General features: G+C 35.3%; 1 protein-coding gene across 5 annotated transcripts in view; it reads right to left on the bottom strand.

The window, feature by feature from the left end:
• Glut4EF (Glucose transporter 4 enhancer factor) overlaps nucleotides 1-26152 on the bottom strand; it is an 886996-nt gene that overhangs the window by 439404 nt on the left and 421440 nt on the right. The gene's annotated exons all lie outside the window — the stretch shown is intronic.

Below are 26152 nucleotides of genomic sequence, written 5' to 3'. Positions count from 1 at the left end.
TTGCCGATGGCAAGGTATCTTAAAACCTCCTAACACCATCTTCTAAATTGTATGTAAGTCCATACGTGGTATATATTAAATCAAAAAAGATCGATCCAATACGTATATAATTCAGTTTGAAAAAGTAGACATAAAATTTTGACAAAATGTTCTACAGAAATAAAATTTTAACAAAATTTTCTATAGAAATAAAATTTTCACAAAATTTTCTATAGAAATAAACTTTTGACAAAATTTTCTATAGAAATAAAATTTTGGCAAAATTTTCTATAGAAATAAAATTTTGGTAGATTATTTTTGGCTCTAGTGACAACCATGATTATGAACCGATATGGACCAATTTTTGTGTGATTGGACCAATTTTGGTATGGTTGTTAGCGACCATATACTAACACCACGTGCCTAATTTGAACCGGATCGGATGAATTTTGCTCATCCAAGAGGCTCCGGAGGTCAAATCTGGAGAATGTTTTATATGGGGGCTATATATAATTATGGACCGATATGGACCAATTCTGGCACGGTTGTTAAAGATCATATACTAACACCATGTTCCAAATTACAACCGGATTGGATGAAATTTGCTTCACTTGGAGACTTCGCAAGCCAAATCTGGGGATCGGTTTATATGGGGGCTATATATAATTATGAACGGATGTGGACCAATTTTTGCATGGTTGTTAGAGACCATATACCAATATCATGTACCAAATTTCAGCCGGATCGGATGAAATTTGCTTCTCTTTGAGGCTCCGCAACCCAATTCTGGGGATCGGTTTATATGGGCGCCATATATAATTATGGACCGATGTGGACCAATTTTTGCATGGTTGTTAGAGACCATATACCAATACCATGTACCAAATTTCAGCCGGATCGGATGCAATTTGCTCCTCTTTGAGGCTTCGCAAGCCAAATCTGGAGATCGGTTTATATGGGGTCTATATATAAATATGGACCGATGTGGACCATTTTTGGATGGTTGTTAGAGACCATATACCAACACAATGTACCAAATTTCAGCCGGATCGGATGAAATATGCTTCTCTTAGAGGCTCCACAAGCCAAATCTGGGGATCGGTTTATATGGGGGCTATATATAATTAAGGACCGATGTGGACCAATTTGTCCATGGTTGTTAGAGACCATATACCAACACCATGTACCAAATTTCAGCCGGATCGGATGAAATTTGCTTCTCTTTTAGGCTCCGCAAGCCAAATCTGGGGATCGGTTTATATGGGGGCTATATATAATTATGGACCGATGTGGACCAATGTTTGCATGGTTGTTAGAGACCATATACCAACACCATATACCAAATTTCAGCCGGATCGGATGAAATATGCTTCTGTTAGAGGCTCCACAAGCCAAATCTGAGGGTCCCTTTATATGGGGGCTATACGTAAAAGTGGACCGATATGGCCCATTTTCAATACCATCCGACCTACATTGATAACAACTACTTGTGCCAAGTTTCAAGTCAATAGCTTGTTTCGTTCGGAAGTTAGCGTGATTTCAACAGACGGACGGACGGACGAACGGACATGCTTAGATCGACTCAGAATTTCACCACGACCCGGAATATATATATGGGGTCTTAAAACAATATTTCGATGTGTTACAAACGGAATGACAAAGTTAATATACCCCCATCCTATGATGGAGGGTATAAAAAACGAATTTCGTATTTTGATAAAATACTGTTTTCTGAAGGGAAAAAATACGGTGGAAGCAAAAACTTGACTTGATAATGAGTTTCCGAACTCTGCCCCAGGGAAATCAGCAATAATTGATTGGTATGCAAAATTCAAACGTGGTGAAATGAGCACGGAGGACGGTGAACGCAGTGGACGCCCGAAAGAGGTGGTTACCGACGAAAACATCAAAAAAAATCCACAAAATGATTTTGAATGACCATAAAATGAAGTTGATCGAGATAGCAGAGGCCTTAAAGATATCAAAGGAACGTGTTGGTCATATCATTCATCAATATTTGGATATGCGGAAGCTCTGTGCAAAATGGGTGCCGCGCGAGCTCACATTTGACCAAAAACAACAACGTGTTGATGATTCTGAGCGGTGTTTGCAGCTGTTAACTCGTAATACACCCGAGTTTTTCCGTCGATATGTGACAATGGATGAAACATGGCTCCGTCACTACACTCCTGAGTCCAATCGACAGTCGGCTGAGTGGACAGCGACCGGTGAACCGTCTCCGAAACGTGGAAAGACTCAAAAGTCCGCTGGCAAAGTAATGGCCTCTGTTTTTCTGGGATGCGCATGGAATAATTTTTATCAATTATCTTGAGAAGGGAAAAACTATCAACAGTGATTATTTATGGCGTTATTGAAGCGTTTGAAGGTCGAAATGGCGGCAAAACGGCCCCATATGAAGAAGAAAAATGTGTTGTTCCACCAAGACAACACACCGTGCCACAAGTCATTGAGATCGATTCATGAATTGGGCTTCGAATTGCTTCCCCACCCACCGTATTCTCCAGATCTGGCTCCCAGCGACTTTTTCTTGTTCTCAGACCTCAAAAGGATGCTCGCAGGGAAAAAAATTTGGCTGCAATGAAGAGGTGATCGCCGAAACTGAGGCCTGTTTTGAGGCAAAACCGAAGGAGTACTACCAAAATGGTATCAAAAAATTGGAAGGTCGTTATAATCGTTGTGTCGCTCTTGAAGCGAACTATGGTGAATAATAAAAACGAATTTTGACAAAAAAAATGTGTTTTTCTTTGTTAGACCGGGGACTTATCAGCCAACCTGTTAAAGTTTATCATTTTCATAACGAAAATGTTTCATCATATTAACGAACAAATACGTTGAGGCTTGAGGAACTTTTTCATACAGAACCTTTAAATGTCCCATGTAATCTCCACTCATGATAAGCCCTCATAATATATCATAATCAATTTACCCCGCTATGATGCCACCCCAACCCCCTCCCCCGCCAAGTATTTAAATAAACACACATGAATAGAACAAAAGAAGAACGCTCGCCATATGTGCTATACAAACTCAAAAGCTTAGACGAATACCGAAACAACCATTCAATCAAATCACCATAAGTTCCTCCGATTATATGACAATGTTGCCTACTTTAGTGTAGTACACTCTGCGGTCCAATAAGCCAAGGCAATGACACATTTGCCAATTGAAATTGGGTTGACAAATCATTATTTGGCCTCGTTTAACCAAACCCACCCGGTAGTATTCCGATTGTAATTTTACAGACTACGAAAGAGGAGTAGGAGGAGGAGGAGGAGATGGGGGCTTATTTACATTGGCTATCGCTGTTGCATGATAAGGAATCTCTATTTCAATATGACTCTCGACAAAATAAAGAAAAAAAATCGAAGCGTCTGTTATCACTGAAACAAAACCGCGGTAATTCAAAACATTCATTGTAACTTACGATCAAAACGGATGATTTCCATTCGAAGCTTTGACTATAATTGGCCAGCTGGTCTGTTCCACAGATATTGGAACAAAGACTACAACAAAAACTGCACTGTAATCGATTGGCGCTAGTGAACAAACAAATGTCATGATATCCCCAGAGACTAGTTAGGTCGGAATCACCCATCCAGCGAGTGATGTAATTCAACAAAACTCTGTGTGTGTATGATATCCCTATGTGTTATAACCTACGCTATAGCACGCTTGAAGGTTCAATAAAGTTTTTCATTACGTTTGTAACACATTGAAAATTTTCCTAAACGTATTCCTCCTTAATTTGTATTTACAATTTTTTTTCTAGTCTAGTTAGGTCAGAATCACTCATCCAGTGAGTGATGTAATTCAACAAAACTCTGTGTGTGTATGAAATCCCTACATAACCTACGCTATAGCACGCCTGAGGGTTCAATAAAGTTTTTCATTACATTTGTAACACATTGAAATTTTCCTTAACGTATTCCTCCTTAATTTGTATTTAACATTTTTTTTCTATAATCCATAGATGTTTAAGCGTTGGCGAAGATGTCGGTATCAATCACCCTATAATTTTCTCTAGAAAACATCCCATACGCGAATCATCGAGTATAGATCCAAAATCCATAGATGATGAGATATTACCATCATGCAATTGATTGATATAACACTCAATACTATCGAAATAAGAAAAAATAAATAAATCATTTAATCATTTCGCGGCTATTAATCATTGGGGCATTCGCTAAATATGGGTTGTGACTGTGACCATAGCTGAGACCCTCGTCCATTCCTCCTGCAATTGGCTAAGCCAATGAAATGCGTCATTCACTGTGAAATTTGCTTCGTAAAGGTCAAATAAATAATTATGGAGTTAAGTTAAGAAGACGAATAACAAAACTTCAAATAATTAATTAATTAATTCCGCTTATCAAATAAGTGAAACAGCACATATTCACTGTCACACAAACATGGTCGCGAAATTACTCAAATATACAAAAAAAAAAAAAAAATAATGACAAAGAACAAAGAAATGTTTTCACAATAAAAATGTTTATTACTATAAATAAAAGGAAGGCCAAATATATTTTATTAACTAATACTAATTGAATTCATTTGTTATGGAATTTAAATGAATAAATAAATTAATTATAATTATTAAAAAAAAAAAAAAAATAAATTGAATTTGGTTAAATAAATTATATTAGTGAATAGAAAATGCAATACAAGAGATATTGAATGGAACATTAAAATTAATAATCTTTCTACGAGGAAGCTCGAATCCCTAGAGGAAGCTCGAATCCCTAGAGAAAAGTTTGATGTCAAAACTGGAATAAGTTAAGATTTTATTTGCATTAAATGTTATAACCTTAAAAGTCCAAGAAATAATATCAAAGGGATAAAAACAATTAAAAAGTTCGAAATAAAAATAAATTAAATAAATTTCCCTTAAATAAAATAAAACAAATAAGGAAAGTCGAAAGTCGGGCGGGGCCGACTATATTATACCCTGCACCACTTTGTAGATCTGAATTTTCGATACCATATCACATCCGTCAAATGTGTTGGGGGCTATATATAAAGGTTTGTCCCAAATACATACATTTAAATATCACTCCATCTGGACAGAATTTGATAGACTTAAAAAATTAGAGTAATTTTTACAACTTTTCGACTAAGGAGTGGCGATTTTACAAGGAAAATGTTGGTATTTTGACCATTTTTGTCGAAATCAGAAAAACATGTATATGGGAGCTATATCTAAATCTGAACCGATTTCAACCAAATTTGGCACGCATAGCAACAATGATAATTCTACTCCCTGTGCAAAATTTCGACTAAATCGGAGCAAAAAATTGGCCTATGTGATCATATGAGTGTAAATCGGCCGAAAGCTATATATGGGAGCTATATCTAAATCTGAACCGATTTCAACCAAATTTGGCACGCATAGCTACAATGCTAATTCTACGCCCTGTGCAAAATTTCAACTAAATCGGAGCAAAAAATTGGCATATGTGGTCATATGAGTGTAAATCGCCCGAAAGCTATATATGGGAGCTATATCTAAATCTGAACCGATTTCAACCAAATTTGGCACGCATAGCTACAATGCTAATTCTACGCCTTGTGCAAAATTTCAACCGAATTGGGGTAAAAGTCTGGCTTCTGGGACCGTATTAGAACATATCGGGCGAAAGATATATATGGGAGCTATGTCTAAATCTGAACCGATTTCAATAAAATTTGGCACACTTGACTATAGTACTAATTGTTCTTCTTGTGCAAAATTTTAAGCAAATTAGGTTAAAACTCGGGAGCGACCGTGGTGCAATGGTTAGCATGCCCGCCTTGCATACACAAGGTCGTGGGTTCGATTCCTGCTACGACCTAACACCAAAAAGTTTTTCAGCGATGGATTATCCCACCTCAGTAGTTCTGGTGACATTTCCGAGGGTTTCAAAACTTCTCTAAGTGGTTTCAGTGCAATGTGGAACGCCGTTCGGACTCGGCTGTAAAAAGGAGGTCCCTTGTCATTGAGCTTAACATGGAATCGGGCAGCACTCAGTGATAAGAGAGAAGTTCACCACTGTGGTATGAGAAATCGGGAGGTCGTTTTATATGGGGACCATACCAAAACATGGACCGATACTCACAATTTTCGGCACACGTATTTGTGATCCTACAATACCTCTAGATTTCCAATTTCAGGTAAATTGAGTAAAAACTGCGGTTTCTATAAGCCCAAGAAGTAAAATCGGGAGATCGGTCTATATGGGGGCTATACCAAAATATGGACCGATACTCACAATTTTTGGCACACGTATTTGTGGTCCTACAATACCTCTAGATTTGCAATTTCAGGTAAATTGAATAAAAGCAACGATTTCTATAAGCCCAAGACCCCAAATCGGGAGGTCGGTTTATATGGGGACTATATCAAAACCTGGACCGATATAGCCCATCTTCGAACTTCACCTGCCTGCAGACAAAAGACGAGTTTGTGCTAAATTTCAGCACGATTGCTTCATTATTGAAGACTGTAGCGTGATTACAACAGACAGACAGACGGACAGACGGACATCGTTATATCGTCTTAGAATTTCTCCCTGATCAAGAATATATATATATATATATATATATATATATATATATATATATATATATATATATATATATATATATATATATATATATATATATATATATATATATATATATATATATATATATATATATATATATATATATATATATATATATATATATATATATATATATATATATATATACTTTATATAGTCGGAAATCGATATTTCGATGTGTTACAAACGGAATGACAAACTTATTATACCCCCGTCACCATTCTATGGTGGTGGGTATAAAAAATTGATTTAAAAGAATTTCTTGAGTAGTTAAAATAAAAACATTATTGGGAGGACATTTTTGAAGTGTTTTAATGTTGTGCCTTTAGAAGCTCGTCCAATTTTTTGCGGGTTATAATACCCTGTTCCACAGCGTGGCGCAGGGTGTAAATATACCCCTGTAATTAAATTTAATGTAAGTCTATTTATTGTTTCTACCAATTGAAAGTCCAAAAATAATATTAAAAAAAAAAAACAATTAAAAAGTTTGAACAGAAGATAAATTGAATTAGTTGAATTAAATAAATTAAATTGAATTATATTAAATCGATTTAAATAAAAAATAAATTAAATTAAGTTGAATTTAATACAAAAAAAAATATTTAAACCAAATGAAATTAACATAAATTTAATTACATTAAAATCAAATAAAATTAAGAAAATGATAAAGTATGAAAATGCATGGGTAAAATATTTGTGATAATATGACGTATAGAATCCTTACACATTGTATAGTTTAAATAAAATATTACATTGTGTTTAAAACAGATACAGAAAAATTTTCACAAATGTATCATCATAAAAAACACAGACGCAGGCATATTTAGCTGGCAATTAACTTTCATAAAAAAACAAACCTAAACTCTCTCTCTCTGTCTACATTTTTGTTTATATGTTAAAGGCTTTTAATGGAAATTTAAATTGTTGTGTTCCTCATAAAGAGTGATACGGTAAAAATTTGGTCAAGGGAAAACGCGTGTAAATCGGTGAAATCGTTTATTTAAAAAATCAAATTAAATTTCTTTTTCAAGATCAATTAGTATAAAATTCAGGAAAAATATTCAGTTAGGCTTTCGCTTTTCCAAATCCGAATTGCCAGGCCTCACGCTTGACACCTGCCATCAGATTTTGTACAGCCACCTTGTCCACCTTCTTCGCCGCAGAAAGCCAGTTTGCCTTGAACTGCTGCTCGTCCTTAGCAGTCTTTTTGGTCTTCTTTAGGTTCCGCTTGACAATAGCCCAGTATTTCTCAATTGGGCGGAGCTCTGGCGTGTTGGGAGGGTTCTTGTCCTTGGGAACCACCTGCACGTTGTTGGCGGCGTACCAGTCCATGGCCTTTTTAAAGTAATGGCAAGATGTCAAATCCGGCCAAAACAGTACGGAACAAACGTGTTTCTTCAGGAAAGGCAGCAGACGTTTATTCAAACACTCTTTCACGTAAATTTCTTGGTTGACAGTCCCGGAAGCTATGAAAATGCTGCTTTTCAAGCCACAGGTACAGATGGCTTGCCAAACCAGATATTTCTTTGCGAACTTTGGCAGTTTTATGTGCTTGAAAATATCTGCTACCTTTCCCCTTCCTTTTGCTGTATAAAACTCCTGTCCCGGAAGCTGCTTGTAGTCGGCTTTGACGTAGGTTTCGTCGTCCATTACCACACAGTCAAACTTCGTCAGCATCGTCGGGGATCGCGCTTTATTCGTCGTATTTTGTTCATCATCGCGATTTGGAGTCACTTCCTTCTTGTAAGTCGATAGTCCGGCTCGTTTTTTGGCTCGATGCACGGTTGTAGACGATACACCCAGCTTATTTGTGGCATCTCGGAGAGAGAGGTTAGGGTTTCGCTTGAAACTACCGGCAACTCTCTTTGTCGTCTCAGCGGCTTCCGGTTTTCGATTTCCCCCCGATCCCGACTTTCTGGCTGTCGACAAACGTTCCCCAAACACTTTAATTACATTTGTAACGGTTGATTTGGCAAGTTTTAGCGATTTTGCCAGCTTTGCGTGCGAGTAGCTCGGATTTTCGCGATGCGCGAGCAAAATTTTGATACGCTGCTCTTCTTGCTTGGATGCCATTTTGACAACTGAAGAGTGCATTCCAAAATCAAAATAGGAGCAACATTCTACACACACACACCTTCAAAATGAGGGGTGTTCAGGGTGTTTTTAAATGCAAAATTGAAAGAAATACGCCAAGTTTATATTGACCAAATTTTGACCGTATCACCCTTTACATTCTGTAACATACTAATATTTGTTATTTATGTAGATCCCCGTTGAAGATTAACGATGTTAGTCGAAATGTTGCACCCAGAGAAGGAATATGATCACCTCAACCATGTTTCGAGAGCAAAATGTTATTTTTGGACGGAGAACATGTAACATGTTTGCGACAACCATGTTATTTTCCCAAAAAGCATATATCTGACTTTGGCAACCATGTATATGTTTGCCGAGAAAACAACATTTTTGCGACAAAAATGTTCCATGGTCACCGTCCAAAAATAACATTTTGCTCTCGAAACATGGTTGAGGTGATCATATTCCTTCTCTGCGTGTGGATAATAAGTTTGGATAATAAAATTAATCAAAAATCATCAAAACTTCAAGCCGATATAATAATAAAATAAAATATTACATTATTTTAGAACGTACGATTTACTAAAGAATTCGTCATAATTCATGGACTTTAGGTGAAGGTAACAAAAATGCCATAGTAAATCTTCATATTGCGTTTTATTTCAAAGCAGTTTTGGTCATCCGTAACATCTAACTTCCTGCCATATCACCACCAAATTGTTTAGTTAAACCCCCGACTTTTAAATATTTCCCCATGCATTTCAAGATTTCCAATTTCATTCACCATTGCCTACTATTGAAATTTATGACTTTTTCCCCTATCTAGTGAGTGATTGACCTTTTGACCAGATATCAATAAACGTGGAAGGTATTGGTGTGAAAATTCATAGAAAATAGCATTACAAATGACTTTACATATACGAGTATGCCATTAATGCGTAGTTATAACATTTTTCCATAGGCTTGTTAGTGACGCCGAAGAGACCCTTATTGCTGTTTTTTTTTTATTGATCTTTGATATAAAACTCAATAAAATATTCGAAATAAAATGAACTTTGCTTTTGAAGTGAATGATACGATGTGCCAAAACTCGTAAAAAAAATAGAGAATAAGGAATTATTTGTCTATCCGTCCACCATTCAACAGCTCTGGATTGCTTTTATAGTGTTGGTATTTCTTCATACATCCCTTTATTTAATGTTAGTCATTAAAATTAATAATAGAGCTTGGCTAGGGCAAAGAGCTACGCACATAAAGCCAACATCGAAATCAATAGGCAAGTCCAGCTAAATGCCTCATAAATGTTGAGTTTGGGTGACGCAGAGGCCGCCCAGGGTCTCTGTAAAAGGCCAATATTTAAAATGGATCTTATTTTGTGAACAAAGCCAGATGTATGAGGCCCATTTGGAGGAGCCTCCATGTATGTCCATGGTATAGCTATTATATATTATTATGAAAATGCTTACATACATATATGAATATTTCACTAGATATTAGGGTGGTAAAAGAATTGAATAAAAAAAATTAAATTAAATTCGATTTGATCAAGTTTAAGAAAATCAAATTATTTGATAATTGAAAACAATTAAATAAAATTTAGTAGAAAATAATTAAATCGAAATAAACTTGGTTAAACTAAATAAAAAAACTTTATTTATTTTAGTTTAGACTTTTTAAATTACATGAAGCATGGAGAGTTTATTTTCGAATAAATGGTAAATTATATTTAAGACCATCACGTTATAGCTATTGATTCAATCAACGATATAAATTTGGATAAAATGGGGTATATTAACTTTATCATTCCGTTTGTAATGAAATCGAAATATTGCTCTGAGACCCCATAAAGTATATATATTCTGGGTCGTTGTGAAATTCTGAGTCGATCAAAGCATATCCGTCCGTCTGTTGAAATCGCGCTAACTTCCGAATGAAACAAGCTATCGACTTGAAATTTTGCACAAGTAGTTGTTATTGATGTAAGTCGGATGGTATTGCAAATGGGCCATATCGGTCCACTTTTACATACAGCCCCGATATAAACGGACCACCAGATTTGGCTTGCGGAGCCTCTAAGAGCATATTTCATCCGATCCGGCTGAAATTTGGTACATGGTGTTAGAATATGGTATCTAATAACCATGCCAGAATTGGTCCATATCGGTCCATAATTATGTATGACACCCATTTAAACTGCTCCATAGATTTGAACTCCGGAGCCTCTTGGAGGAGCAAAATTCATCTGATCCCGCTGAAATTTGGTACACGATGTTAGCATATGGTCTCTAACAATCGTGCAAAAATTGGTCCGTATCGGTCTATAATTATATATAGCCCCCATATAAACCGATCCCCAGATTTAGCTTGCGGAGCCTCTAAGAGAAGCAAATTTCACCCGATCCGGTTGAAATTTTGTACGTGGTGTTAAGATATGGTCTCTAACAACCATACATAAATTGGTCCATAATTATATATGACCCCCAATCAAACCGATCCATAGATTTGACTTCCGGAGCCTCTTGGAGGAGCAAACTGCATCCCATTCGGCTGAAATTTGGTACACGATGTTAGTATATGGTCTCTAACAATCGTGCAAAAATTGGTCCGTATCGGTCTTTAATTATATATAGTCCCCATATAAACCGATCCCCAGATTTGGCTTGCGGAGCCTCTAAGCGAAGCAAATTTCATCCGATCCGGCCGAAATTTGGTACATGGTGTTATTATATGGTCTGTAACAACCATGCAAAAATTGGTCCACATCACTCCATAAATATATATAGCCCCCATATAAACCGATCCACAGAGTTGACCTCCGGAGCCTCTTAGAGGAGCAAAATTCATCCAATCCGGCTGAAATTTGGTACATGGTATAAGTATATGGTCTCTAACAATCATGCAAAAAATTGGTCCGTATCGGTCTATAATGATATATAGCCCCCATATAAAACTGTCCTCAGATTTGACCTCTGGAGCCTTTTAGAGAAGCAAAATTCGTCCAATTCGGTTGAAATTTGGTACATTGCGCTAGTATATGGCCGTTAACAACCATGCACTGAAAAAAAGCATACTCGGTTGCAAAGATTTGTCTTTACTTTAAAAAATTTGGTATTGATTCCGAGCCAAAGAAGCGGAGACTGCAAGTAAGGATACTTTTAAGACACAATTCTCTTTTAAATTTAGGTTTTGTGTACTTGCTTCTAGGAAGCAAATTTTAATTTTTCGCTTTCTCAGCTTTTTTTCTTCATATGCTATCAAAGTCCTTAAAAAACGAGTAACGGCAACTTTATTTTCCAAATTAGGACTCGACTTCCAGTAGAAATTATGCTATGTCTGAAGTAAAAAACTTCTTTAAAATAAAGTTTTGAAAAACATGTCCTATATTTGAACGATTTTTTGCTTTGTAGTCAAGATGCCAAAAGACAACAAATTTAAAGACAATTTCATTAAATTTAAAGAATTTTTCTGAATTATTAAAGTCAAGTTGACCTTAGCCTATAATTTTTTTCTTTCATGTTAAGATACCCATTTTTAAGTCAAATCACTTAATTATAAGGACAATACGACTTCATTGAAAAGTTTATCGAGTTTTGGACAAGGAAAATAACTTTATATTAGAGAAATGCGTCTTCTATGCTAAGCAAAATTTGTATTCGTATTTTAAAGACATGAAATCTTTGACCTCACGACAATATTTTTTTCAGTGTGCCAAAATTGGTCCATATTGATCTATAGTTATGTATAGCCGATCCCCAATCACACAAAACGTGGTCCATATCGGTTCATAATCATGGTTCCCACTCGAGCCAAAAAATAATCTACCAAATTTTTATTTCTACAGAAAATTTTGTCAAAAATTCATTTCTATAGAAAATTTTGTCAAAAATTCATTTCTATAGAAATTTGAGTCAAAATTTTATTTTTATAGAACATTTTGTCAAAATTTCATTTCTATAGAAAATGTTGTCAAAATTTTATATCTATAGAAAATTTTGTCCCAATTTTATTTTTATAGAAATTTTTGTCAAAATTTTATTTCTATAGAAAATTTTGTCAAAATTTTATTTTTATAGAAAATTTTGTCAAAATTGTATTTCTGTTGAAAATTTTGTCAATATTTTATTTTTATAGAAAATTTTGTCAAAATTTTATTTCTATTGAACATTTTATCAAAATTTTATTTCTATAGAAATTGTTGTCAATATTTAATTTCTATAGAAAATTTTGTCCAAACTTTATTTTTATGGAAAATTTTGTCAAAATTTTATTTTTTTTAGAAAATTTTGTCAAAAATTCATTTCTATAGAAAATTTTGTCAAAAATTCATTTCTATAGAAATTTGTGTCAAAATTTCATTTCTATAGAAAATTTTGTCAAAAATTCATTTCTATAGAAAATTTTGTCAAAATTTTATATCTATAGAAATTTTTGTCCCAACTTTATTTTTATAGAAATTTTTGTCAAAATTTTATTTCTATAGAAAATTTTGTCAAAATTTTATTTTTATAGAAAATTTTTTTCAAAATTTTATTTCTAAAAAAAAATTATCAACATTTTAATTCTATAGAAAATTTTTTCATCCATTCGTTTTGTTTTGTTATTGTTGGTTTTGTTCTTTAATCATTGTTGTTGTTGTTTTGATTTCAGTTTAAAACCATGCATTAACTAAACTACAAGTGTAGCTTAACCAACAGAGGAATTTTTCTCAAAATTTTATTTAAAAAAAAAAAATATTCTGTTTTATTTCTGTAGATAATTTTATCAAAATTTTAATTCTATAGAAAATTTTGTCAAAATTTTATTTCTATAGAAAATTTTGTCAAAATTTTTTTCTATAGAAAATTTTGTCAAAATTTTATTTCTATGGAAAAATTGTTGAAAAAATTATTTCTATAGATAATTTTATCAAAATTTTAATTCTACAGAAAATTTTAGCAAAATTTTATTTCTGTAGAAAATTTTGTCAAAATTTTATTTCTATAGAATTTTTTTTCAAAATTTTATTTCTATAGAAAATTTTTTCAAAATTTTATTTCTATAGAAATTTTTTTCAAAATTTTATTTATATACGTATTTAATTGGCCCTTGATTTTGTTTAAAATATACCACGTATTAACTAACTTACAATTTAGAAGACGGTTTTAAAAAGTTTTAAGATACCCTGCCATCGGCAAGTTTTCCCGCAACTCAAGAAATTCGATTGTTAAAGACAGTCTTTAGTAGAAGTTTCTACGCAATCCATGGTGGAGGGTACATAAGATTCGGCCTGGCCGAACTTACGGCCTTATATACTTGTTTATTTTAGTTTTGATTAAAAAATTAATTAAGACAATTATTTTTTTAATTGTTGCCGATATAATCGACCGATATAAATCATACAGATAATTCCAAATTTTAGGAAAATTGTTGGCTACCCGATGTGACTTTGCTTAATGATTGCTATGACAACTTTCTTAATGGTTTCAATGACAAAAGATGGATCGAAATAATCCGAAATCCATAAAGGATTACAATTTCAATCCATTGAGAGTGTACTTACGGCTTCATGTGCAAACGCCTTCACGTCCTTATGTCTGCGACTATTGTGTCATATCTAAATTTCAGTCATAGCCAGTGGTGAACTTCTCTCTTATCATTGAGTGGCTCCCCTAAGTTCCTCGTTTCAATTATATCGCACAATGGCCAGCAAAATCTCCGGATCTCCATATGCTGGACTTTTGCGCCTAGGGAATTTTGGAGAAAGAGATTGACACTAAAAAATACCAAAGTGTCGATCATTTCAAGACGGCGCTTCGCCGGGAAAGGGTCAAAAATCGCAGAACCACTTTCGTGTGATGGTTTTGTCGGCCGTTTGAAGGCCATAAATCGTGCCAAAGGAAACAAATTCGCATAAATTAAAACTGAATTTAAAATTTCATATTATTTTTTACATTTGTTTTTTTATCGATATTAATTTACGATGAATAATCACTTTGTTGCATTACATATCAGCAACCTTGTGTTGGTAGCTGCAGTTGATTTATGTTCACACCTTACTCTTATTTTCCTAAGCTCTAGGTAGAGACCCTTCGTTGAGTTAATAAGAGGTCTAAACTCAACGTAACATTAATATCTGCTAATAGGAATTTAATCCAATTCATAGTTAAGGGCTACCCTATTAGTCACCCTCGTTTTGCCATTTCTAGTCATCGGTGTTTGGCTGGTTCTGAACTAAGTGTATAATGCTCGGCATAGCCGTTGTCATCACTATCGTAGTGCTGACTCTTTGACTTTATAATAGGCCTATGAATAATACAACAATAGGGTCAACAAAACCAAACGCACAAACACACACACAGACAACGAGTGTAACGAGTGATAGAAGAACACAATAAACAACGAAAAACCACCATCGCCAACAACAATTGCAGCTCAATAGAAAATATACGCAGGCGCAAACATACGAACATACTTACGCACTTACGCATTCAACACAAACAGAGGGGAGAAAAAGTGCGTAGATCTTTTCATTCGAAATTTATTCATAAAAGCCAAAATAGGAGAGAAACCAACAACAACATCAGCAACAACAACAAACAACGGGTTTTCTGTTGTCCAAAACCGTTAACAAAAAACAGCAGGAGTGTCATTAAATCTTAGACTAGACCTGAAAATTATGCCGATATATGTGCTAGTGCGTGCGACGTACAACCACCACATACACACACACACTGGATAGCTACATCGGGGGCTAAGTCAGGGATCCGGAGCGGTCCATTTTTTCCGCTCCGCTCCGCTCCCGCTCCGGAGAAAAAAAAACCGCTCCGCTCCTCGCTCCGCTCCGAGAAAAAAAAAATCGCTCCGCTCCGCTCCACGCTCCGCTCCGCTCCTCTTCGAGAAAATTATAGTACAAACATTGTATTATTTGTTCAATTGAGTTTTATTTTATTTAGAAAAATCGGGCGGTACATATATGGGAGCTATAGCTAAATCTGAACCGATTTCGATGATTTTTTGCACATATAGTTAGTGCTATAGAAGATTACATTTCGCCAACTTTGAGTAAGATCGGTTGATAAATAAGGGTTTTATGACCTAATTTGACAAAATCGGGCGATACATATATATGGGACCTATATCTAAATCTGAACCGATTTCGATGAAATTTTCAGACTTAAAGGGTGATACAGAAGATTATTTTGTGCTAAATTTGACGACGATCGGTTAGTAAAAAAAGTGCAACGTGACCCCATTTGTCGAAATCGGGCAATACATATATCTAAATTTGATCCGATTTCTTCCAAATTCAATAACGTTCGTCCTTGTGCCCAAAAAAACTCCCTGTACCAAATTTCATCAAAATCGGTTAATAATTGCGACCGAAATCCTGTGAACAACAAATACATGGACAGACGGACGGACGGACGCCAAGCGCTAGATCGACTTAGGAGGTGATTCTGAGTCGATCGGTATATATTTTATGGGGTCTAAAATCAATATTTCTTGTAGGCACATTTGTTGGCAGATCAAACTTATTATACCCTAACCACTATGTGGTTTAGGGTATAATGACTTTAAAACAATGTGTTGAAATATTTTATTAATTTTGAAGATTTTTTCAGAAATATTAAATCCATTTTGACTTCATTAAAACGAAATTTGCATTCATGTTAGGATACACATTTTCATGTCGAATCACTTAGCTATAAGGACAAACAGACTTCATTGAAAAGTTTAGAGACTTTTAGACAAGGAAAAACTTTTTTTCAGAGAAATACGTCTTCTATTCTAAGCAAAATTCGTGAAATATATGAATAAGCATGTGAAATATTTGGCCTCCCGACAATATTCTTTGCGGTGCACCATCTACTATTTGATATGTAATAGAAACCAAATTTATGAAAATGGACCAAAATGGACCAAATTCTGTTTGGTCTGACCATCGGACTAAAATTAGAAATCTTTTGGACCAATTTTGGTCCGATCGGACCAAAACGGCAACGCTGATTGGAATTGAAAGTCTATACACAGAGTATAAGTAACTACTCTCCGAAAGTTTTTTTTTGTTTTGCAACAGACGTAGAGAAGAGGTTTTGTTATATTTGTAATGTGTGTGTGTATGTATATGTTTGCAACAACCTCCATCGACATCAGTCCGTGGTATACCTACGAATATTCTTACTCAGATCTAGTGTTACCTAATTTCGCTTTTTCCCCCTTTATTGTATAATAAATGTATATGCGCACATTTTTCAACCAAAATTGAAACTATCCATAATTTTCGAGAACTAATATCAGAAATAAGAGAATGCTAGGATATAGTACAATAGTAAAGCAAATGTGAATGAAAAAAAGCATGCCCGGTTCCAAAGATTTTGTCTTTACTTTAACAGTTTGGGTATTAATTCCGAGCCAAAGAAGCGGAGAATACAAGTAAGGATACTTTAAAGACGTAATTCTCTTTTAAATTTGGGGGTTATGTACTTGTTTCTAGGAAGCAAATATTAATTTTTAATTTTTTTTAGATTTTTTTTCGTCAGTTGTTATCAAAATCCTTTAAAAACGAGTTAACGAGTTATTTTTTTCCATATTAAAACTCGACTTCCAGTAGAAATTATGCTATGTTTCAAGTAAAAAGCGTCTTTAAAATAAAGTGTTGAAAAACATGTCTTATTTTTTAACGATTTTTTGCTTTGTAGGCAATTTTATTAATTTTAAAGAATTTTTCTTAATTATTAAAGTCACGTTGACCTTACCTCAAAAATTTTATCTTTCATGTTATGATACACATTTTTAAGTAAAATCACTTAATTGTAAGGACATTACAACTTCATTCAAAAGTTTATTGCCTTTTGGACAAGAAAACAACTTTATTTTAGAGAAATGCGTCTTCCATGTTAAGCAAAATTTGCATTCTTATTCTAAGGACATGGAATCTTTGACTTCACGACAATATTTTTTTCAGTGTAGAAAACTAAAAAATTAAATATAAATAAGAATTGCATTTATTTGACGTTCATTACAAACATCTTTGTAGTAATACGGGATGAAATTGATCGAAAGTACTGTTGTTACTTTTACAACACATACTAGAGATATATTTTGACATTTGCCGTTTTTGAAAACAATTACTAAAAAACACGTTGTGTTTTCCCCAATGTACGTACGTACAAAAATACATATCGTAAATTTTAAACGTTTACTCACACTACACCGAAAGAAATTTCTTCGTAAAAAGAACGAAAAATTTCGTTAAAAGTACGAAATTTGTCATTATTTTACAACCAAAGAAACTTTTCATCAAAAGTACGAAATATTTCGTACTTTTTACGAAGAAAAGTTCTTCCAAAATTTTCGTAGTTTGTAAGAAAAAAGTTCGTACTTTTTATGAAAAATCTTCGTACTTTTTATGAAACAATTTCGTTCTTTTTATGAAAATGTTTCGTACTTTTTATGAAAAACTTTCGTAGTTTTTCTGAAAAATGTTCGTACTTTTTATGAAAAACTTTCGTACTTTTTTTTCAAAAATGTTCGAACTTTTAGAAAAAAAATTACAGTCGAAAGTTCATTTGGTTGTAGTTACAAGTGTGAAAAATGACGTCACTACTTTAAATCTTAAGTTTTTTAATAATTTTTAGTTTTATTGCTTCACTTTTATTCATAGCGCTCTATCACCCAAATGAGAAGTAGCATAGACTTGCATAAAAAAATAGAATAAAGGAATACACTCAAGCTCATTATAAAAGACAATTTTATGTCGCGAACGGAAATTTTAAAACTACAATGAAACTTCTTCGTTATTTCAAAGAAAATGTTTCGTACTTTTTATGAAGTACGCAGAATGTTTCGTAAAATATTCGTAAAAACTTCTTCACAAAATTCATGAAATGTGAAGAAAGTTTCGTTAAAAGTACGAACTTTTTACGAAGAAAAGTTAATGCAGAATATTTCGTAGAAGTTTCGTATATTCGTAAAATGTTCTTCGTAAAATTTACGAAAATGAATGAAATTTTCGTTATTTTAATGAAGAATTCACGAAGAATAGTTAATGAAGAATTTTTCGTAAAATTAACGAAGAGAATTCTTTCGGTGTACGCTAAGTACTAGCTAAATTTGAAATTACCTACACAGTGTAATTTCAAAGTTACACATTTCATTCAAGTAATATTTTATTCGGAGCGGAGCGGTTTTTCATTTGAAAACCGCTCCGCTCCCGCTCCGCTCCGGATTTTAGAAATGCCGCTCCCGCTCCGGCAAAAAAAGGGCTTGCTCCGCTCCGCTCCACGCTCCGCTCCGCTCCGCTCCGGATCCCTGGGCTAAGTCACCCGACAAGCCACACTCACGCACTCACGTGAGCTGTGTTTTTTTTATGACCGGCATGCGTAAAATGTAAACACGAGAGGAGTAGTAGAGTAGGTTATTTATACAGGTTTATTTAGTTTAGTTTTCTTTGTTTTGTTTTGCTTTGTTATTATCGTTGCCATGCACAGTGGGTTGAGAGTGGCAGTAACGTGCATTGAGTATGTAATTCAATGATTCCCTCTTGTACTGAGAATTTCATTAAGAAAAATGTAAATCGAAGGAAAAAGGAGCTACAAGTAATTAGTTACTTCCATTACAATCGACGACATCGGCTAAAACCCCATCCTGCTCAACCCGGGGTATAATTTCCACCTCGGAACCGCTTTTGCATTACTTCGATGTTCAAGACCATCTCTTCTTAGTGTGCGTTCAGACTTCCGCTTTCATTCATCAAATCGACAAATCCATGTCAGTCTTCTTGTTGCGAAGAACGTATTCCACACAACTGCTTACAGTCTCCTTGTGCTTCTCATTCAGTACCATCTTGTTGGCTATATTTCGTGGGGGAGATACAACCGATCACATTCGCCAGTTCTCTGCGTCGTTCTATCCATCGGCTATATTGTAATAAGGTATGCTCAGCATCATCAACGATTTCTTCTTATACCCTCCACCATAGGATGGGGGGTATATTAACTTTGTCATACCGTTTGTAACACATCGAAATATTGCTCTAAGACCCCATAAAGTATATATATTCTGGGTCGTGGTGAAATTCTGAGTCGATCTAAGCATGTCCGTCCGTCTGTTGAAATCACGCTAACTTCCGAACGAAGGTTAGGTTAGGTTAGATGGCAGCCCGATGTATCGGGCTCACTTAGACTATTCAGTCCATTGTGATACCACATTGGTGAACTTCTCTCTTATCACTGAGTGCTGCCCGATTCCATCTTAAGCTCAATGACAAGGGACCTCCTTTTTGTAGCCGAGTCCGAACGCCACTCCACATTGCAGTGAAACCACTTAGAGAAGGTTTGAAACCCTCAGAAATGTCACCAGCATTACTGAGGTGGGATAATCCACCGCTGAAAAACTTTTTGGTGTTCGGTCGAAGCAGGAATCGAACCCACGACCTTGTGTATGCAAGGCGGGCATGCTAACCATTGCACCACTGTGGCTCCTTCCGAACGAAACAAGCTATCGTCTTGAAACTTGGCACAAGTAGTTGTTATTGATGTAGGTCGGATGGTATTGCAAATGGGCCATATTGGTCCACTTTTACGTATAGCCCCCTTATAAAGGGACCCTCAGATTTGGCTTGCGGAGCCTCTAACAGAAGCATATTTCATCCGATCTTGCTGAAATTTGGAACATGGTGTTGGTATATGGTCTCTAACAACCATCCAAAAATTGGTCCACATCGGTCCATAATTATGTATAGCCCCCATATATAAACCGATCCCCAGATTTGGCTTGCGGAGCCTCAAAGAGAAGCAAATTTCCTCCGATCTGGCTGAAATTTGGTACATGGTGTTAACATATGATCTCTAACAATCATGCAAAAATTGGTCCACATCGGTCCATAATTATATATAGTGCCCATATAAACAGATCCCCAGATTTGGCTTGCGAAGCCTCAAAGAGAAACAAAATTCATCCGATCTGGTAGAAATTTGGTACATGATGTTGAAATTTAGTCTCTAATAACCGTGCCAGAATTTGTCCATATCGGTCCATAATTATAAATAGCCCCCATATAAACCGTTCTCCAGATTTGACCTCCGGAGCCTCTTGGATGAGCAAAATTCATCCGATCCGGTTCAAATTTGGAACGCGGTGTTAGTATATGGCCTCTAACAAGCATACCAAAATTGGTCCATGTGGGTCTATAGTTATATATAGCCGCTCCCCAATTACACAAAAATTGGTCCATATCGGTTCATAAACATGGTTGCCACTAGAGCCAAAAATAATCTACCAAAATTTTATTTCTATAGAAAATTTTGTTAAAATTTTATTTCTTTAGAAAATTTTGTTAAAATTTTATTTCTATAGAAAATTTTGTCAAAATTTTATTTCTATAGAAAATTTTGTCAAAATTTTATTTCTATAGAAAATTTTGTTAAAATTTTTTTATTTCTATAGAAAATTTTGTTAAAATTTTATTTCTATAGAAAATTTTGTCAAAATTTTATTTCTATAGAAAATTTTGTTAAAATTTTATTTCTATAGAAAATTTTTTCAAAACTTTATTTCTATAGAAAATTTTGTCGAAATTTTATTTCTATAGAAAATTTTGTCAAAATTTTATTTCTATAGAAAATTTTGTCAAAATTTTATTTCTATAGAAAATTTTGTTAAAATTTTATTTCTATAGAAAATTTTGTTAAAATTTTATTTCTATAGAAAATTTTGTTAAAATTTCATTTCTATAGAAAATTTTGTTAAAATTTCATTTCTATAGAAAATTTTGACAAAATTTTATTTCTATAGAAAATTTTGTCAAAATTTTATTTCTATAGAAAATTTTGTGAAAGTTTTATTTCTATAGAAAATTTTGTCAAAATTTCATTTCTATAGAAATTTTTGTCAAAACTTTATTTCTATAGAAAATTTTGTGAAAGTTTTATTTCTATAGAAAATTTTGTCAACATTTTATTTCTATAGAAAATGTTGACAAAATTTTATTCTTATAGAAAATTTTGTCAAAATTTTATTTATATAGAAAATTTTGTCAAATTGAATTATATACGTATTTAATCGATCGTTTTTGATTTAATATATACCCCGTACGGACTTACATACAATTTAGAAGACGGTGTTAGGAGGTTTTAAGATACCTTGCTATCGGAAAGCTTTACCCAAGTAATTCGATTGTGGATGGCAGTGTTTAGAAGTAGTTTCTACGCAATCCATGGTGGAGGGCACATAAGCTTCGGCCTGGCCGAACTTACGGCCGTATATAGTTGTTACTCGTATTATCATGTATTCGTACTGCATTTCCCCCTATAGTACAAATATTTCCAGAAGTTGCGTTGTGGTGTTTTCTTTTCGGAAAAAAGTGCTTGGCGTTCATTTTGTCTGCACACAATGCATTTAAAAAAAATTTCCAGCAACCTATAAAATGCTGTCATTTCAGCGGGCAGAAAAGAATTCAAAGAAGCAAACAGGGCAATCGCAACACTCTCGTTTGTCGGCAGTGCTGAAAATGCCCGCAATTTGCCGCTATGTGTGGCGCTATTTACATAACAGAATTCGAAGCCTTTTCGCAATTTTGCCTGTTTTTTTTAGAAAAGAACCTAAAAACTTAATTTTTCGGGCAAAATGCAAAAAAGTGCGCAGTTTTTACAAAAAAACAAAACAATACCGATGTGTCCCCCTGCCACTAATCTGGTTTCTCCAGCGTTTTTGTCATCTGTTTTCTCGCTGGATGCCTGTGTCGGATTTGTCGCGCCCTGTTGGTTGCCAAGTAATAGCTTTCTCCGCTCAGTTGCCTAAAGGCTTATTGGGACCATTCCTGCTATCACTAGTACAGCTTCTCCCGATACTGTGTGGTACGCTGTTTTTGCTGCACAGAGAGTAGTTTATGCGCTTGGGTCTGCCGTTGTATGTTTTTTGTAGTCTCCATGAGTACTCTCATCCAGCGTTCCTCCAATATTTGTGATAAGGCAGTTCAATCGTGCTGTCATCAAGGCTGCTTTCGTCGTTGCGTACACTCTCTGCTTGAATTATGTTAATTTTGAGCCTCCTCATAGCCCCAAGTACTTGATACATGCATCTCTATTTCTAGAGACATATGTCGTCTTGATTAATTTTAATCAATTGATTTTTTCATGAAAAAGATAAAAATGTTATCCCAAATTTGAAGGCCGTTCTCAACAAAAGAATATTGATTTAACTAAAATTGCCTAAAAATTGGAATACGTAGATTTTCCACTAGAGCCAAATAATGGAGACATGGAAATCCGAGACAGTCGTCTCTACCTCCATTTTTGACAATTAACAAATTCCAAAAAACATTATTTCGTTGAACAAAAAGCCGCATTGCGCTGGTGAATTTCTCTAAAAGGTTCGTATGTTTTGGCTCTGAAATATTCGCAAATTGTGATTCGTTAGCCTTCAGTAACTCCCTATGGGAAATGGATCAACCACAGGACCGGTGTCTATGGACCAGTCCGAGTTTTGTTCAAAACATATGGAAGAGGCCCGTCACTTAGATATGGGTTTGTCATTGACGTGGTAAATTTAACTTTGGGACACGACTTGGGACAATTTAGTAGAAACATCCCATTGACAGGTCCTCATGAACCAGTCTCGGACAATCTCTCAATAATCTCTTTTAGTTTGGGCATCCGAATCGCACCAGAAACGATAAACTTTTGAAATATTTTTACCAATATGTTATTCTGACAATTCCATTTCACTAAATGTGTAGATCTAATAAGATTTTAAAATCAAGAGAATATGGAAATCAATAAATGATTACTATTGCGACAAACTGGAGCACCAGGACCCGTCGTGTGATAGGTCCGTCGGTGGTAATTTTCACCAATTTCCTGTTGGGATCATATATTCTACAATTGACGTCACAGTGCCGCTTGTCGCTTTGCATTGGGAAGAGTTTTCGACCAATATTGCATTCACGCACAAGACGTCATCAGACGCATGCTAGCTTCTTATTGTGTTGTAGAGTTTTTTTTGTTTTCCAACCAAGAAATCGAACAAACAGATACACATATGGATTGAAAAGAAATGAATAAAAACAGCTGTGACCAGACCAGCAGAGTATCATGGATAAACCAAAGAACCGGTATGTATCTAGGAACTGGAGAACAATGACTTCAATTCTATTGCCGGTGTAATACTGTTCTAGAGAGAGAGAGAGAGAGAGAGAGAGTAGGTAGGTCTAGACTCCAGACAAAATTTGGTATCGCCTTGCTTTGGAAAAACAGAAAATATAACAACAACTATGACAATGATTATGACGACTTAAAATCTATCGGATTTGAACACGCAGATGCACGAGTGTAACACGCACACACACACACACACACTGCCAGTATGTTAATAGTGGTAATTGATGTATTAAGGTGCTCTTCCTGTCATAATTCAAATCATTACTGTGCGTTTGTGTATCAGTGTGGGCGTTTATGAGTCATCCGGTTGCGTAAAAAACGCCTACCATGTGTCCGTGTATGTTGCCGATTCTGTTGTATGCGTGAGCAATTATTTTGCCATTTGTCAAAAGGACTTTGGGCAGGCAAACAGGTTGACCAGCACCAGAAATGTTTCAAAGTCATCGTCTTCAATTGGCCCACCGGAATTTGCCAAGTCATATTCGTAATATTTTTAGTGAAAAGTGTTGCCGCAAATGGCTGTTAGCAATTAAAAGGTAATTTTGGAGTTCTCACTTCTACGGTGGATTTCTAGATGGTTCGTAATACTGAGGTCATTGAGGTAGCAGTGCATTCTCTTGAAAAGTTGGAAATGAAATGAAAAATTAGCAATAAACAAGTATATACGGCAGTAAGTTCGGCCAGTCCGAATTTTATGTACCCTCATCCATGGATTGCGTAGAACTTCTGCGAATGACTGTCATCCACAATCGAATTACTTGCGTTGTGGTAATACTTACCGATGGCAAGGTATCTCAAAACTTCTTAACATCGTTTTCTAAATTGTGAGTATATTAGACAAAAGAGTTATGTATAGGTAAGTCTACAAATAATTACGAATCGATATGGACTTTAGCACGGTACGTGGAGAGCCACAATTGAAATATGAGGGTCGCTTATATGGGGACTACAATTATGAACTTGATATGGACCAATTTTTGTGTGATTGGGGATCGATTTATCTGAGGGCTATATATAACTATAGACCGATAGGGACCTACCAAATTTCAACTGACTCGGATGAAATTTGCTCCTCCAAGAGGCTCCAAAACCAAATCTCGGGATCGGTTTATATGGGGGCTATATATGATTATGGTCTGATATGGACCACTTTTGGCATGCTTGTTAAATATCATATACTAACACCACGAACCAAATTTCAACCAGATCGGATGAAATTTGCTTCTCTTAGAGGCTCCACAAGCCAAATCTGGGGATCGGTTTATATGGGGGCTATATAAAGTTATGGACCGATTTCGACCAATTTTTGCATGGCTGTTTGAGGCCATATATTAACACCACGTACCAAATTTCAACTGAATCAGATAAATTTTGGTCTTCCAAGAGGCTCCGGAGGTCAAATCTGGGGATCGGTTTATATGGGGGCTATATATAATTATGGACCGATGTGGACCAATTTTTGCCTAGTTGTTAGAGACCATATACTAACACCATGTACCAAATTTCAGCCGGATCGGATGAAATTTGCTTCTCTTAGAGGCTCCGCAAGCCAAATCTGGGGATCGGTTTATATGGGGGCTATATATAATTATTGACCGAAGAGGACCAATTGTTAGAGACCATATATCAACAGCAGGTACCGAATTTCAACCGGATCGGATGAATTTTGCTCCTCCAAGAGACTCCGCAAGCCAAATCTGAGCGTCGGTGTATATGGGGGCTATACGTAAAAGTGGACCGATATGGTCCATTTCCAATACCATCCGAACTACATTAATAACAACTACTTGTACCAAGTTTCAAGTCGATAGCTTGTTTCGTTCCGAAGTTAGCGTGATTTCAACAGACGAACGGACGGACGGACATGCTTAGATCGACTCAGAATTTCACCACGACCCAGAATATATATACTTTATGAGGTCTTAGAGCAATATTTCGATGAGTTACAAACGGAATGACAAAGTTAATATAACATACCCCCCATCCTATGGTGGAGGGTATAAAAATTCATTGATAATGCTGAGCATACATTTTTCAAATGTAGCCGATGAACAGAACGACGCAGAATATTGGCGAATGAGATCGGTTGTATCTCCCCCGAAATATAGTCAGCAAGATGGTATTGAGTCAGAGTTACTGGGAGGGTGTAAGCATTTATGGGGAATACGTTCTTCGCAACAAAAAAACCGACAGAGAATGAGTAATGCGATGAATGACAGCGGCAACCTGGAGGTAGTTATGAACCACGTTGGGGTCCACCTCGTTTCCGAGGTGGAAAATATACTCTTGGGTGAGGCAAGTTCGGTATTAAGTCGGTATCGTCGACTGTGATGGAGTTCTGCTCTCGGCATG

Source organism: Haematobia irritans, chromosome 1, assembly GCF_050003625.1.
Source record: "Haematobia irritans isolate KBUSLIRL chromosome 1, ASM5000362v1, whole genome shotgun sequence".
NCBI lineage: Eukaryota > Metazoa > Arthropoda > Insecta > Diptera > Muscidae > Haematobia > Haematobia irritans.
This window is presented reverse-complemented; position numbering and strand designations above follow the sequence as displayed.